This window comes from Cupressus sempervirens, chromosome 11 (assembly GCF_028749045.1).
Source record: "Cupressus sempervirens isolate cs-2001-9-10 chromosome 11, ASM2874904v1, whole genome shotgun sequence".
NCBI lineage: Eukaryota > Viridiplantae > Streptophyta > Pinopsida > Cupressales > Cupressaceae > Cupressus > Cupressus sempervirens.
This window is the reverse complement of record NC_143128.1, coordinates 826,306,446-826,324,205: the sequence shown is the minus strand read 5'-3', so window position 1 is coordinate 826,324,205 and position 17,760 is coordinate 826,306,446. Positions and strand designations below refer to the sequence as shown.

Genomic DNA, 17,760 nt, shown 5'->3' with positions numbered 1-17,760 from the left:
GTTTCATCTAGCGGCGCATCCCCCTCTTTTGCTTCCATGAATTCTCTTGGAAATCCATCATCGCTGTGTCCTTCCTCAATCGTCAGTATGTTGCAACTCTGAAACAGTTCATAGTCCTCCATTTGCCAGTGGTAAAGACCGTTTATCGAATCCAAATTGTCGTCTCCTTCCAACCACAGGACTCCCTCCTGATCTGGTTCCATACACTGCCTCCCTTCATCCTCCTCTTTGGAATCTGATGACAAAGCTTCTTCCCCTACCATTTGGGTGTGTAAATCAATAATGAATTTCCGCCCTTTGCTTTCAAGTGATAGAGTGTTTTTCTTCCAATTATGTTTAACTTTGGCTTGTATGAGCCACCCTCGATCCAGGATGGCATTGTACCATTTCCTCTTCAGTAGGATTACGAAAAGGTCAAGCAAGAATGGTTGTGTTCCAATCATCACCGGTTGTGCTGTAAGGACTCCCAACGGTTTGATCCTGTGCTGGTCCACCGTTAATATTTGAAACATAGGTGGCCACAACGTCGGCTGCCCTAACCTTTTCCAGGTGTCCTCTGGTAACACATTGACACCAGACCCTCCATCCACAATTGTGTCTATTAGAACAGTCCCTAGAATTCCCATTTCGACGACTATCGGATGCCGTCTGGATGAGAGGACTAGCAGCATCGGATCTTCTGCACTTGCGCCACCTTCTTTCTCCCTTCCTTGTTTTGCTGGTAACTTGGCAGTTGGAGCAATGTTCGTGAGTGCCGAACGGAGATGAGGCATTGTGAGCAATAGATCGTTGATTTTGACTGGTACCTCGGTTTGTAATATCTGCCGTATGATGTTCTGTTCCGCGCAGTTCCTTGCTAAGGTACCAGTAGTTCCTTCAGGTGTGTTTTCTTCGCTTGTGTTGCTTTCTGAATTTCCGCTTGTGCTTCGTCCAGTCTCTTCTTTTCTTCTGTTGGGTCAGGGTAGAGCTTTGCTTGTTTTTGTGTGATTGCCAGAACCTCCTCTTCATTCGTCCCGATGGTGATCAAATTTACTCCCGATTTCAGGCACTTGGCATCTTCATGATCGCCAAGTCTGCACCATCTACATAATAATTTTGGTGTGTTTTCCGTTGTACAGTCTCGGCCAAAGTGGCCCCACAAATTACATGCTCGGTATTGAACTATCGGTCGGCTGTTTGCATCGTACTGAATTTGACTTCTACTGCCATTATTATTGTTGCCATTGTTGTTGTTTTGACCTCGCCGATTATTTCTATATCCTCCCAACGTGACACCCTTCGTACTGGTGTTCCCGCTCCCTTTTGATGCGGAAGCTTCCTGTGTTAGGAACACTTGCTGAGGTCCTCTTGTTTTCATATTGAAAGGACATTCCTTTGTGGAATGTCCCATGATCTGGCAAATCTCGTAGAATTGATCCTTTAGACAAGATCCCTTCGTATGGCCTTCTTTCTTGCACTTAGTGCACCATAACTCATTTCCTTTGGTCTCCTTCTGCATGTTCTTAAATTCTTTCATCATTTGAATCATATCCTTTTGGAGGGCTCGGACCTTCTTGCTGCCCTTTTCGTCATTGCTGCTCTCTTTTTCTGGAGACGTGTCATCGTTGGACTCGGATGAACTACTCTCTTTTTTTTTTGTCTTCTACTCGCTTTCTAAATTCATCGCTCAATTGTGTGCTTCCGTGTACGACGATGGCGGCACAATCTTCATCTTCTTCCGCAACTTCGAGTGTAGGCCTTTAATGAACCATCTTTTCTGTAGCCCATCCACCGGCTTATTCTCCATTTTGTTTATCAAGTCTTTTAATTTCCTGGCATAGACTCGAACTATTTCATTTTTCCCTTTTTTTGTGTTGTATATCTCCGCTACGATCTCATTGTCATTGCGGAGTAGTTGAAATTCAACAGTAAACTCCTTAAGGTTGTCCCAAGTGGTTACTTTTTGGGGGTCTTCATCGACGAACCAATCAATTGCGACACCCCTTAGGGTTGCCGAAAATTGTCAGACCCATTCATTTGTATCCGTTATGCCATTCGCCCTCCAAATCGTTTCGCATGTTTTACAATGTCGGATTGGATCAGCTGCTCCATCACCATCAAATTTAGGCAACTTCTCCTTTGGTCCTGCCATTATTACTAGATGTTGTGTAGGGGCACTATTTGGTACTGCAACACCGACATTCTGTATTCTGGCACCAACGCTTTGTATCCCGACACCAATGCTTTGTATCTCGACACCAATGCTTTGTACTCCGACACCAATGCTTTGTATCCCGACACCAATACTTTGTACTTCGGCACCAATGCTTTGTATCCCAACACCAACACTTTGTATTCCGGTAGCTGTGCTTTTTGGTGAAGAAGGTTCTTCGTTAAGCGAATTTGTCCGTTCTGGAAGTGTATCGTGGATGAAGAGTTCACTCCACGCTCGTGCTCCCTCGACACTCTGAGCTATGCGAGTCAATTCCCTTCTGTTTGGATTCTCTTCCCTCGGTGAATACAGGCTCAAAAACTCTTCCCTGGCTTCTTCCATCAATTCCACCCCCTGTCGAGTCTCTTCCAACAATTCTTCAGCGCTTCGGTGTCCGTCGGCAATCCTCTAAAACCTCCTTCTATGTTCGGCTTGTTGTGCCAAAATTAAATTTACTTGCGCAGTATGTATTTCATCTTTTCCCTTCATCTTATTTCGATCCTTGTTAAGCTGATTTGTCATTAATCTTCATTCCTCCCTCCTTCCAGGTTCATGGGGCAACGGCACCAAATGTTTACCGTACTGGGGTAAATGAATTAATGCACACAACAATAGAATAAAACAGTAGTACTCCTTGTATTATTCGCATATACGAAGACATTACATTATGCTTGGTAAGATGATTACAATGATTACCTGGAGGGTGTATATATACATCTCGAGGAACCTTCTCGAAGGGGCTTGTTGGCTATATACAACATGTCGGCTACATAACAAGAATCTTCTCAAAGGAGCGTATACCGACGACATACATCTTGACACACACCCTGTCAGCTACACAATATTTACCGATGACAAAGAATAGTGTTTGCCAAAATCTAGATGTTATCCTGGTATCCCTGTCAAATATAATCTTTTTTGAAATTCCATGAAGTCTGAAAATTTCTCACATGAACTTGTGAGCAATTTCTAGTGTTCCATAGGTCAAATTACTGGGTATGAAGTGGGCGTCTTTGGTTAATCTCTACTACCACTAAAATGGCGTTGTGTTTACTCTGAGTCATGGGTAGCCTTTGTACGAAATCTATGGTGATTATCTGTCATTTCCACTCTAGTACCTCGTTTGGGTGTAGGAGGCCGACTGGGTAGCGTTGCTCTACCTTGACTCTTTAACACTCTAGACACCCTGCCACAGTCCATTATTTCTCTTTTCATCCCCTTCCAAAAATACAAGGGTTTTATATCTTACATCATCTTGGTCACTATAGGGTGTCTAGAATAGGGGGCTGAGTGGAATTCTTCCAAAATCATTCTTTGAATTTCCAATACTTTGGGTATGTATCTCAATAGCCCATCCTCTTCTATTTTGAAATCTTTCTTCCTGGGATCCTATGGGTCTCTGAGAAGTGCATGACTGATCTCCATGTAAATGTCTTTTTGTTTTAAATGCCGTAATACTTGATCCTTTAATTTGATATTTATGATGGCCATAGTGGAGATATGCCTTCGTTGGCTTAAGGAGTCTGCTACCTTATTCTCTTTATACTTAATATAGCTAATTTCAAAGTTGTAATTTGCTAGAAATTCCAACCATCTCCTTTGTCTGGTGTTAAGGTTGGTTTGAGTGAAAATATACTTCAAACCATGGTGGTTTGATTGAAATTCGAAAGGCTTCCCAATCAAGTAATGCCTCCACATTTGGAGGGCATGCACAATGGCGGCTAATTCTAAATCATGTGGGGCATAATTTTGTTCATAATTTTTCAGCTTCCTTGATTCATATACAACAACTTGGTCCTCTTGCATCAGTACACCTCCTAATCCCTCCCTAGATGCATCAATTATAACCACAAATTCCTTTTGGGGGTGTAGTACTCTAAGTACTAGTGCAATGGATAACTTCTCCTTTAGGTATTCAAAGGTTGTTTGACATTTTTTTGTCCAAATGAATTTCTTTCGTTTTCTTTGAAGTGAGGTGATAGGATAGGCTGTCCTAGAAAAATCTCTAACAAACTTTCTATAAAATCCTGCCAGACCCATGAAACTCCTGACCTCTGTCACATTCTTAGGTGTTGGGCATTCTCTGATTACTTTAATCTTCATGGGATCTACGGCTATTCCTTGAGCTGATATAATGTGTCCTAAATACTGGATCTCCTTTTGATAAAAAACACACACAATTTTCAGTACAGTTTATGTTCTCGAAACCTCTGTAGAACTATCTCCAAATGCTCTTGATATTTTCTTTCATTTTGTGAGTAGATTAAAATGTCATCTATAAAGACTAATACAAACTTATCCAAACAGTCTTGAAAAATGCTATTCATCAGGTTCATGAAGGTTGCCGAAGCATTGGTTAGCCCGAAGGGTAGTACAGTAAATTCATAGTGTCCATATCTAGTACTGAATGTTGTCTTGTGAATGCCTTCATCTTTAATACGGAGCTGATGATACCTCGACCTTAGGTCAATTTTTGAAAATATAACAATACCTCTCATCTGATCAAATAGATCATCAATTCTTGGAAGTGGGTATTGATTTTTAATGGTGACCTTGTTAAGCATTCTATAATCTATGCATAATCTCATAGTTTTATCCTTTTTCCTGACAAATAACATCGGGGCTCCCTTGGGTGAGACACTAGGTCACAATAAGTTTCTTATCTAGCATATCTTGAAACTATATTTGTAATTCCATCAACTCTGTGGTGGTCATTCAGTAAGGAGCTTGGGATATAGGTTCTGCCTCAGGTATCAAGTCTATAGTAAAATCAAACACTCTAGATAGGGGTAATCTTGGAAGTTCTTCTGGAAACACATCTTGAAACTTCTTGAGGTATGGATACTTCTCCTCGAAGGATTCTCTCAAATTTTCTCTAATTTCTCCATCTTTGAAGATGTAGTCATCACCATAAGCAGTATCTATAGGTTCTCTCAAGCCTTCAATCTTAAATATTAAAAATCTCGCAACCTTTCCTTCCACATCTTTTGAGTTGCATGGTAGATATCTGGCGTGATTTAATTTCGTGCAAAAGTCCCTTGATACTTATAGAATTACCTCGATCATCCAAACATTCTATTGTTTTGGCGAGAGAGTTGACCTTGGCCTTGTGCTCACTAAGCCAATTGATGCCTATGATGATGTCATAGGACCCAAGAGGTGCCACATACAAATTTATTTCTATAGAGAAATCTAAAAAGTCAACCAAGCCTCAAACAAACATTGGTCCACCTTAGCCCTTGACCGATTTGCATACTCGACCGTCCATGGCTTTGCCATGTAACTAGACCTCTATGGGAATCTACTTAACAACTTTGGGCATATAAAACATTCTGAGGCTTCGATATCAATTAATATAGAGATAGGGTATCCGTAGATCTTACCTAGAGTTTCAATTGGGCCTAGTTGTTGTTTTGCCTGCTGGTTGTCTAGTGCTACATGAATCCTTTGCTAATAGACATGTTGTTGTGGTGGTCATGGAGGTTGAGATGGTTGGTTGGTGTTTGTCTTGCCAGGGCATTTGTTAGCATAGTGATCCCCACCACAATTGTAGCATCCTGTTGGTGGTCCTTTCCTTTACTATTCCCATATGTATTGGAGTTACCTTCGAATTCTTTGTTACCACTTCCTCTCAGCTCTAATTTGTTGCCATTTTCTAGGTGTTTTTGATAAAAACGTGGCTCCAAAATGCATTTATATTGGTCACTTTTGACTTGTGAATGCAAAAACGTCTTCCCTAAATGCTAAAACATGGATCCAAATGCATAAACATGGATGAAAAATCCAATTTTCTGGGCATTTTTAGCAAAAACATGCCCTAAAATTGCATGTATTTGAGCCATTTTTGGCTTGTGAATGCAAAATCGTGGTCTCCAATAGCATTTACATGTTTAAAACTGCCCAAATGCACTCTATCAAGGAGTTTCCATGTTCCTACATTTGAAGGTTGGGAAAGCAAATCGCACTCTCCATGAGCAAACACATTTTTAAAATGCATGTCTTTGGCCAACAATGCAAATCGAACTTTGCATGTGCAATTGCATATTTTAAAAAATGTATGTAAATGGTAAGGAATGCAAATCCCACTCTCCATGCCCTATTACATATTTTAAAAACATGTATCATGTAATATGCGTTGGGCATTTTTGGCCTTGGAAGGCAAAAGCGTGGTCTTCGAATGCAATTACATGTTTTAAAATGCCAAATCTCACTCTCCCAAGGCAATTACATGTAACACTTCAAAAGGTCATTTCCATGCAAATCATACACTTGAATGGCCATTGCATGTTTTAAAAACTTATCTTTATTTTCACTAAGTCCATAAAATGCCTTTCTAGTGCAAATTGCACTCAAGAGGAAGTTACATGTAAATCACTTTACATGTAAAGGGGATTTTTCATGCAAAGTAGACTCTAGGAAGTCCATTACATGCATTTTGTTAGGATTAACCACAGACATAAATAACAATTACATGCAAATATAAACAATATCAGAAAATAATAAATCGCACAGAAGAGATCACAAGACACCAAAATTTAACGTGGTTCACCCAATCCTTGGGCTACGTCCACCAAACACCAAGTCTAATATTATTACGATCAAGTGATTACGACCTGATTACAATCCGTAATCCCTTACAACTCAATATCATCGCAAGAAGCAATTATCGCATCACACATTATGAAAGATATCTAACCCTAAGCCCTTTTATATAAGTATTTTTGCTGCTTAAGGGTTATAATTAATTGCAACATGTTAGTCCAAAATTTCTGATAAAATAGGGCCCAATTTTTTTTAGTATGTACAGTACTTCCTTGACCAATCACCACAAACTAACACATTTCTAGTGCAAATCTCACTCTAGGAATGCATTTACATGTAAACATGTAATACACATGTAAGTTGAGTTTGCACAACTTAAAAGACCAACTAAGCACATCTTTAATTGAATTTTGAAGAAATATCACTTAATTGGGTCAAAAATAACATTTACACTATATAATAAATATATATCATGTGCAAATATTATTCAAAAATAATATTTAACGTATATGTTTTGAAATAAAACTTAAAGTAATTCTCAAAAATAAATTAAACTATATAGTTAATAAAGTCACTTAAGTGAATTTTTTTAAAAACAACTCAACATGAAAATATAACATAAAGTGCTCTATAGTCAAGTGATAAATTTAAGTGATAAAGTAACTTAAAAATACAACATTGCATCTAGAGAGTCCACCTTTTGGGCACTTAAATGACCATATCTTTTGACTGTCATTTTCAATTAAGCCCTAAGATATACTGAATCGAAGGGAAAACTGAAAGCAAGGAATTGAACAAACCCAAAAGGCCAAAAGCAATTAAATACATACTTGAAAATGCAAAAAAAAACGTTGAAGGCTTAAAAAATCAAGCATAAGCTTAATAAAATGAAAAATGAAGAAGGATTGACGAACGCCTTTAGTAATAGGATTCATTTTACAAATTGGGGTCAATTGATTGATCAATGTTAGCTAATTAAATAATGAATTATCTTAGAGAAATGTGAAACTAAGCTGAAAAAGTTTCATACTATTACCTACATGTGGTGACAAAATGCAGAACAACAAAACTCAAGGACTGAAAACATTTTAAAAACAAAGAATGATAAATGAGTTTGAATTCAGCATAAGTAGATGAACTCAAAATGAAAAGTAAAAGAACTATATACTTCTGGAGAAAAAATCTTGAAAATCTCATTTATGTAACATCCACTTTTCCCGGGTCTAATTTAACAACCATCATATCCAAGAATTACAGATATTACTTCATTTTCATAGGAAGACAGTTAAATCAGTTTTGTTCATATGAAAGAGATTGACGGTTAAAATTAGTTAAACAAAATTTCTTAACTAAGAACTTAAAACACCATCAATGAATTTACTATAGAAAATAAAATCTACACACCATGGAATTTGAACCAAGAAATCATTGTAGGGATGCTTCTGCAGTCACCTAGATTAGTCCACAAATACTACTATAACAATATCATATAACGACTTCCATCCAATATCGCTATATCAAAAATCAAATGACAATTACTAGTAAATATCACTATATAAAATTAGGCCATCACATACCACTATATCAAAAAGGGCATCGATTACCATTGGATCATTTAAGGCATCAGATACCACTGTATCACTTAGGGCTTCAATTTCCATTGGATCATTTAGGGCATTAGATACCACTATATCTATTAAGGCTTCAATTACCATTGGATCATTTAAGGCATCAGATACCATTGTATCACTTAGGGCTTCAATTTCTATTGGATCATTTAGGGCATCAGATACCATTGTATCAATTAGGGCTTCAAATACCACTGTATCATTTGGGGCTCCAAATATCACTTTATCATTCTTTTCCTTCCAGTTGCTTTTTGTGGCAATAACATAAGATTAGAAGATATGCTCCTATTTATTATTCATATAAATGAATAGTTGATATAACAATTCATCAGATAAATTTATCTCTCGCAACTAAATGTAAAATAACTATAACGATGACATAACTCAATTAATCTTAGCTTAGTCTTGCTTATACATCATAAAAGAAAAAACACCTATTTCGACAAACAATTGAGTATATAGCTTATCTTTGTCTGTGTTACATCCGACAACTTGGGGAGAGGTGAAACATTGTCAAGGGTTTAACCACTTGTTGTGAGGTTCTCACACCATTGCCCCAAAATTTTGGGGACCCCCTTTTTTGGTCGCCTTGGAAAAAATTTCGGAGTTGTCCAAAAAATTTTGATTTGATTTTTTTGAAAAAAATCTTGGACACCTTCAGGCTAGAAGGGAGAGAGCTAGATTTATTTTCACCCGATTTCAACTTGATTTTCCAGAATAACCAATTTCATCCTTAGGTCGAACAAATTTCAAAGAGCAACACTTGGCAGGATAAAATTATAAATTTTGTACTTAGACGATTTATTTGAAAATTGGGATGTACTTGTATAAATTTGGATAATTTTCAAAAAAGGAAATTTTTGTTAGATTTGAGTTTTTGGGAAAATCTTGAATTTTCTTTGGTGAGAAATTTAATTTTGTGATGATGAAATCAAGTTGCAAAATTGATTTTAGACTCTAGAGAAATGATTTTATTTTTGTCAAAAAATTTAAATTGCTTAGCAAAATCAATTTGAATTGAATTGCAAAAATTGACTTTAAATGGATTAAATTTGCCTTGGAATTTTTAAGTCTTCAATGAAATTAGTAATTTAATATTGAAAAAATGGTTTTTGGCTAGTCAAAATTCGATTTTAATGACATATTAATTACTAAATCATCATTAAATGGAAACATTTAGCATCTCCAAGGCATTATTTACTTTTATTTTTGCAATCTTGGTCTAATTGGCAATTTAAAAAGTGAATTTCATCTTGGAAAAGTTAATTTTGGGCTAAACATTTAATTGGGGGCCAATTTTCTGTTCTAATTAATATATTTTTTGCTCCCAAGGTCCTAGTCAGCCAGCTAGAAAGGATGAGCAAGTGGGGTATAAGAGGAAGCTCTTTCCCTTTTTCTCCTCACTTCTCATTCTTCGTCTTTATGGTGTTTAGCGATTTTGACTTGGAGCAGCTCTATGTGCTTTGGCGATTTCTCTTGGGAGAGCAGATTTTCATTGTTAGGCAATTTTGCTTGCAATTGTAGACATTTTCCAACCTTGGCGATTTTTTGTGGAGGCAGATTTTTGTATTGTTGGGTGATTTTCTCCTTCTATTAGGTATGCGATTTATGCCTTAGGTGATTGGAGGGGGGGGCAGATTTGAAACTTTTCATTGCTAGGCAATTTTTGCAAGGTTTGATTTTTGCTTGGGAGCTGCAATTTCTGTCCTAATTTGGGCGATTTTATTTGAAGGAGGTTATTGTAATCAAAGGTCTGATTTTTTAAGCAAATGGTGGACAATTCCAAGAGTACCAAATTCTGATTTTTTCCAGCTAGGGCCTCAAGATTTGCAAGGGATTTGAAATTCTCAAGTCTGATCCTAAATTCCAAAAAAAGACCCAGCTATTGGTAAATTTAACTTCAAATCATTTAGAGTTGAAAGGGGTCCTTAAGCGGATTTCTCTCATTCATTCTTGTCTAGTTTTGTTTCCCTTGGTTCTTGCATTCATCATCCACCACTTCATCATCCCATCATAGGTTGAAGTTTGGAGATCGATAAGTGTAGAATCCATGATAAGACATTTGAAGAGGCAGAAATAAGCTAAACCACCCCTAAGTTGAAGTGGGGATATATAAGTGTAATCCATCCTAAGGTAAAAGCAAGGCAGAAATAAGTGTTAGTCCCAACCTAGGTTGAAGATTGGAGATTGATAAGTGTAATGATAGGACATTTGAAGAGGCAGAAATAAGTTAGACCATCTTAAGTATTGGAGAGGGAGATATAAGTGTAGTCCATCCTAAGGGAAAGGCGAGGCAGAAATAAGTGATAGTCCCACCCCTAAGTTGAAGATTGGAGATTGATAAGTATAGTGATAGGACTTGGCAAGGCAGAAATAAGTGTAGAATCCATCGATAGAAAGAAGATTGGAGATCGATAAGGGTAGTCCATATCACTTAGAACGAAGGGGCAAAAATAAGTGTTTAGGATGGTAGATGCAAGTACAAGAAAGAACTTTAAGGGAGCAAATACTAAGAAAGACAGAGGATATGATGTCCAAAACAACTTTTTTCTCGAAAATGAGGCGAATAACCGATACCAATGTCGGTACAGTAAATATGATATAGGTAAAGGACAGACTAAAGGAAGGACAATCCCCCTTGGCAAAGAAGATATACAGGAGCAAAATTGTACACGCAACAACTTTTCCTCCCACATTTCCTTGTCCGGAATTGGTTACGAAATGCGCATCCAAGTTTAATCTAATCAGTAAATCCATCATCTTCGATGAAGAGAAGAGGGTGTTTGCCAATATTGGTGAACAAGCGATCGAAGAAGCATTTAACATTCCCTAGTACAAGAGCATGACAGTGGTGATGATGGATCAGGCAACCAAATCATTTCAAGATAACCAGGAAGCTTATTTCAAATATCTAAAACAAGATTGTCTACACGAGGGAAACGAAAGGGGTAACCAGATCATCGAGGCTCACAGTGGCAGATTTCAAATCAGAATATGGCGATCTCATTGTGCTTCTCAGCTGGATCATGGGCCTAGCTCAAGGTATGCAATTCAAAAACTGGATGTACTTCTTTATTAATGAAATTGAAAAAGGAAAAAGAAGATTTGATTGGGCTAGGATCATAAGCGAGAACCTAGAGTTGCAACTTAGAACCGTACAAAACCAAAATCAATTCTACATGGGATCCTATCTGTTTTACCTAATTGCTAGATTGTATAAGAGTCTGGGACTTAAGGCCTTAGGTGAAGTTGGTAATGGGCCGGGGCAATATTTGGTGCATGAATGCTAGCCTCAACTTCATTTGCACAACAAGGATTACAAAATGTTTTGTGATACCTTCGCCATGAAGACAGTATGGGTATTACAAGGGACACCTGCTAAGAGACTTTCACCAGAAGAAAAAGCAAAGATAAAGAAATATGGGAGTCGGTTCATTCAATTTCCGCAATTCACATACATTAGAGTAGCAAGAAGCACAATTTGTCCCAAGAGACTTCCAAGGTACCCACCTGACAAGGTAGTTTTGATAGAATTGGCTAGGAACCTTGAGCATTATGACAGAATAATAAAACTCAAGGGTAAGACGGACATTACCTTCTCATTTGGAATTGGCAATGATAGTTGCCCCAATCGTGTCACCTTTGCAGCTGCGGAGAAGGAATTGGAATGGTATCATCTAGGATGGTATAAAGCAAGGTAAAGATTTGATCCTAATGGTCTCATCAAGGTATCTCACGGAAACGCATTTAAATATGTTCCCACTATAGAAGACTTTTGGGCCAATGCCAAGGATGACTTTCATGTGAGAAAGCTAGCTTTCTCAAGATTGTCGGTGAACATGATGAGAGATATCAGATGGAGAGGCTTTGATATTCCCGATCAACTGGAAGATGATGGAGATGTGCTGAGAGAAGATTATGATACAGTAGAAGGAATAGAGTTGAATTCAGTAGATTGGGATGATCATCAGGATCCTTCTTTGGAGGCAGTTACAAGAGCAGTTGATTTGCATACCGAGTCATGGTATAATGAAAAATTAAGGAAGCTACAAAGTCAAAGGATCCCCCTTACTTGTGAGAAGATGAAGCCGAAAGAGGGTCCAACAGAATCAGTCGGACAAAAGGGTGAAGGAAGTAGCCGGCAACAGGAAACAGTTAAAAGCAAGAAAAGAGCTTTGGAGGTTGAGAACAACAAAGAACATCCAGAACCTCTTGCCAAGAGACATCATGCAACACCCTCAAGAGAGAGCATAATTGAGGCTAGAAGCCAAGAGGTCAATTCAAGTGATAAAGGGGCCATGGTAGAGGTGAGCTGTAATTCAGAATCAAGTGGTTATAGTGAGAGCATCGATTACTCTCCTCTCTTGAAAAACCAACAAGGAGATGACATGGCAGTTAACTAGTGGAGAAGAAGATGGGCTGATTCATATTGAGGCAATAACTCAAGCGCCCGAGGCTATTGGTGATGCTTTGTTAGTTGAACCAAATCTAGATTTGGGGAGATGCACTGCACCACTATGGTTAAGGCAAATGCTTATGCCAAGAGGAGGGGTAGTAACTGCCCGAACAGTTGAAGACATCCAAGGATTAATAGAAAAGGGTGATAGCGAGAACCAAAAATAAATGGCAAAGATGGTGGCAAAGGTAATCAAGAGCAACAATGATGGTCACCGAAAGGTTCAGATTGCTATACCAATAGTCAACAAGGCACTGGATGAGATTGCGGCCCAAGAATATGAGATAGTGGAACACGACTTGGGAAGAAACATAGATGATATGGAATGTGAAGAGATCCAGGAGGGTATAGCTTCAACCAGAGAAAGGTTGAGGAAGGCAAATGAAAGGATCATGAAGTTGGAGGCCGAGAACAAATATTGGAGAGATGGCCAGCCTATCCAATAGTTGCACCAGACAGCCCTTCCTCAATACAGCAGGAGCAACCTAGAAGAGATATCGGCTCAGCTATGTGAACTCAGGGATTGGATCCATGATACAATCCAAGATGGGCAAAATTTCTAGCCTTCCTTTATCTCGACATTTCGGTCATTAGTGACCGTTAGAAACAAATTCAGAGTATTTGAAGAGGAGTGGAAGGATTTCCTTCCAATCAAGGATTTAGCTATTCCCAGGCTACAGGTGTTCATTGGGCTACCAGAGACATATTTGGAAAGGGCCAAGTTGGTTGATGAAAGAGGATTGTGTACGGTTGAGTCTTAGTTTGTTGCCTTGACTACTAGATTGAGAACACTCGAGGAGATACAGAATGCAATTGCACAGCACAGCCCAAGCGTTGACACTTCCATTTCAACCATGATGAACGATGTTGGGGTGGCACTTGATTTTGAAGACATCAGAGAAGAGGACATCGATGAGGCAAGACTTGGATCAAGATTGGATGAGTTAGGAAAGGTTGCTATCAAGAAGAAACATTTGGGCACCCTTTCCTCCCTTAATGCCTTTATCGGTTTTGCAAAAGAGTATGAGAAGGACCATGAGAAAACACTACAGGCAGCAAGCCACATGATGAAATCAGCTGAGCTCAAGATAAAGCATACACCTTGCCCTCCCATGGAGGAAGTCAACGAAAGGCTAGCTAGGTTCATTGCCTTAGCTAAAAGAACAAAAGAAAAAGGGAGATTTATATTAGAAGATCATTTGATGTAAGCCCAAGTGGCAATTTCTCTTCCTTCTAGGGTAGGACAAGTGTCTAATTCTGATTGGCCACCATTTTGGTGCCTTCTCATTGGTTGCTACTTTTCCACTTTTTTCATTGGTCCATTGGTGAGGTGGCATCTTCTCATTGGTCGATGGGGTGACAACCCTAATTAGGGTTTCTAGGATTCAATCTAGATTGTCGGTTTTGCCCCTTTATCTCTACCATCGGTTATACATTTTGGCCTCTATATAAGGCCATTTGCTCTCATTTGTAAGGGTCGGAGAAAATTGTTGCAAAGATAATGCCAAAATTCGCTATTTCTTTCTCATTGTTGTGACTTGCATGGTGATTAAGAGCCTTTGGTATTATTGCATAGTTTCTACTTCCAAATAGTTAGAGTAAAATTTCTTTTCAAGTTGTTAAAGTTGATTGCATTTCAAGTTGCTAAGTAAGAGTAAAGCAGATGGATAGTTGTATGGTAGCATTAGTAGATGTTTGATAGGGATCTACAACTAGGCCACTAGCATCTTAGCCACTGGTTGGGGAGCCTTGTGTGGTAAACTAGTTCTCTTTTCTTTTGAATTATTGCATCTATGGAGGTGGAGCAGCTGGTTAACTTTTATTAGATTCGATCCCAGTCCATTTGCTAATCTTCCATTCATAGGAGTAGGAGTAGAATAGTTAGAATTTTGAAGAGGAAAGTTAGAAAGGCATAAGTCGTAAGAACCATTCACCCTCCATCACCATCACTTTCCCCACCAACATCATCTGGCATTCACACCGAATCACCATCTCCATCATCCCACCAAAGTCCAAGTCATCCTCAAACAAACAGCGTAAGGCCGCCTACGTGATTATTAGCAAATCACATCGATATACTGAGTATCCACAGGTGTAAGGAACATTGGAGCTATTCTCATGTCCCATGAGGATTAACTTTTCAAGAAAGGAATTGTGTGTTTGATACTCCGTATTAGATATTCAATTGCTAATATGTTATATGGTATAAAAACTGACATCAACACCACCCAACCTCAGATTTTAACTTATTCCCCACACAATCTCTAATGAGAAAGGCCCTCCCTACTCGGAATAGATAGGGATCATCTTGTCATCTACTGAGCATCCTGGTATCTAACCACACTACTCAACTTGATAGCAGGAGAAATACAATAAATAGGATCATGCATGAGCTATTAAATGTTTCCTTTTAAAAATGATAAACATTGTTATGTCATAACTGATACTATTTCATATTATTGCAGATTCCTCACTCTCACCTCTTCACCCTTTTCCTTAACTATACAGCCAGGTGAGTCCCAGGTGTTCGGAATTCTTAGAACAACCGGTTCTTTCTGTTGATTCTCAATTGTTTCATAATTAACATATATTCCATCTTGTCACAATTTGTGATTTGAGAGATTATATTCTTTAAAGATCACAAAATTGATTATTTAATAGTAATATCCATTGGCATAATGATTTATGGATCCATACTATGGTTACTTGGCTTTCATTTGCCATGAACAAGATTAAATTAAAAGAAATTCAATCTGTAAAATCAAACAAATCAAACAAGATATCATCATGACAAATGGTAAAACTTGCTGCTATGAAATTCATTGTTGTTGTACCTTTTATTTCAGGTTTTATTGCATTTGGAAAACTCTCCATAAGAGATACAATTCAACTGGATACAATGAAAGATAAAAAGAAAAGTTCATTATAATTATCGAGGTACAGTCAACAAATTGCATAATATAATCACAGTCTTAAAGAAAGAGACTCCTAAGCTTAGCCGACTGCAGGAGAATATGCATTCAAAATATAGAAGAGTAACTCATGACCTGATATGTATCCTTTGGGGAACTTGCAATCTGATTGGCTGCCTCTTGATTTCTTCAACGCTTGACCTCAGAATCCTAGTCAGAAATTACTTGAAGTTGAAGTCACACAATTTGAACAAAGTTTTTAACAATGGTAAATAGTAGATGTATCAATGGTAGATAGTTAGAGCCCCTGTTAGTAACCAGTATGAGCATGGTTTTAAAACTTGGAGTTTGTGTTTTTGAACCACTTTGAACCTTAGTTCAAAGTAGTTCGAAATGGTTCAATGGTTCAGATAACCCATTCTGCAGGTTCAATACAATCGAAGTAAAACTTCAAATTCAGAGTCTTTGAACCACTTCGAACTAAAGTTCGAAGTAGTTCAAAGTGGTTCGATGGTTCAGAGGTCCAAGGTGGTTCGTTGGTTCAACATGCATATTCAAGTCTAGGCTCAAAGTTGTCAAGTTCAATGATCCAGTACAAAAATTCAGAGGTTCAATGATCTGTTTTGAGAAGCTACACTACAGTTAGTACATGAAATGTCAGCAAGGGACATCGATAAAATATGAAGACTTTCAGTTATGATTGAACTCCACATGAAGGCTTTCAACAATTGCTCGTGCTCTTGGTGAAGAGAGGACAAGGAAGGAATTAATATCATTTTTGAGTGAATACAATGACGTTGATGATGATGTTTTTCTTATAATGGTTGAAGAATCGGGAATTTTTATACCATATATCGGTGGAGTCCAGCATGCTCATGTTTGGCTGCCTCCTTTGGAAAGTCTTTGTACAGTAAAGGAAACATATGTGAGAAACAAACCTGTTGAACCACTGTGCCAAATTAGTTCTCAAATGAAGGAGGGTGATTTGCTCGATTGGTTTATTCCACCTATGAAGAGACTTGCTACTTGTGAATAATTCATGGATGATGAAGCAGAAGTGCGTATTGTGGTTGCAAGAAAGGTGACAAAGTTTTGTAGAATTTTAGATTCTCAGCATGCTATTCAGCACATCCTTCCCTATGTGAAGAACCCGATAGCCAATTCTTCTCAATGCACTGGCTTTTGTAATCAATGGAAATAAAAAAAAACTATTAGATGGAATGTGCATCGGAGCCTATGTCTGCAAGCATTAATAAAGACAAGCATTGGTGCTCCCATGACAACAAACCCGAAACAACATGCAAGATATAACCTGCAAACACAAATTCTCTGATGACAAAACAAACAGTCATATTTCAAAGGTCATATCTCACAATTCAACCGTTGGATTGAGCTCAATCTTGGATATGTGTTTTCAATCCTAGTTTTCTATCTTCTGAGCAGAGCGATTTCCAAAATGTGTCCAGAATCATGAGATATACATCACTGTTTGCACCTCTATCGGCTCAGCCATAGTAATTACATAATGCAGACAACCAAATTGGGTCTCAGTGCAGGGACCATAACTTCCAACTGAACCGTTGGATCAAGCTCAATCTTGGATATGTTGTTTAGAGGCAAGTTACGCACGACCTGACCGAAGCGATCTTCAAAATTATTCCTGGTTAATGAGTTACAGCCAATTGAGTAGGATGCTATCAAAACTGTCAATGGTAGTTACAAAATCATGACAGAACATCATCACCAGCAAATGCCACCTGTCAGCATGAGTATATCATAGAGGCCACGTGGTGATTGGCTGAGAAATAAAGATGTGAGCTTCATCGAGTTTAAATAAGAATATGGAGTGAAACAAATCAAAGACGCATATACATGTGGAGTTTTAAATTATATTTTTCATGCAACACATATTTTTAAAACATAAGTGCAGAAAATAATAAAGGTCCACTTTAAGGGATACCATATAGAAAGTAGTTATAGACTTCAAAGAAATGCCTTTATTTGAGAATCAAGAAGGATAAAAGCACATCA

At 38.1% G+C, this 17,760-nt stretch overlaps 1 protein-coding gene across 4 annotated transcripts in view; it reads left to right on the top strand.

The window, feature by feature from the left end:
- LOC149532113 (Zn-dependent exopeptidases superfamily protein) overlaps window positions 1–17,760 on the top strand; it is a 172,860-nt gene that overhangs the window by 140,848 nt on the left and 14,252 nt on the right. The gene's annotated exons all lie outside the window — the stretch shown is intronic.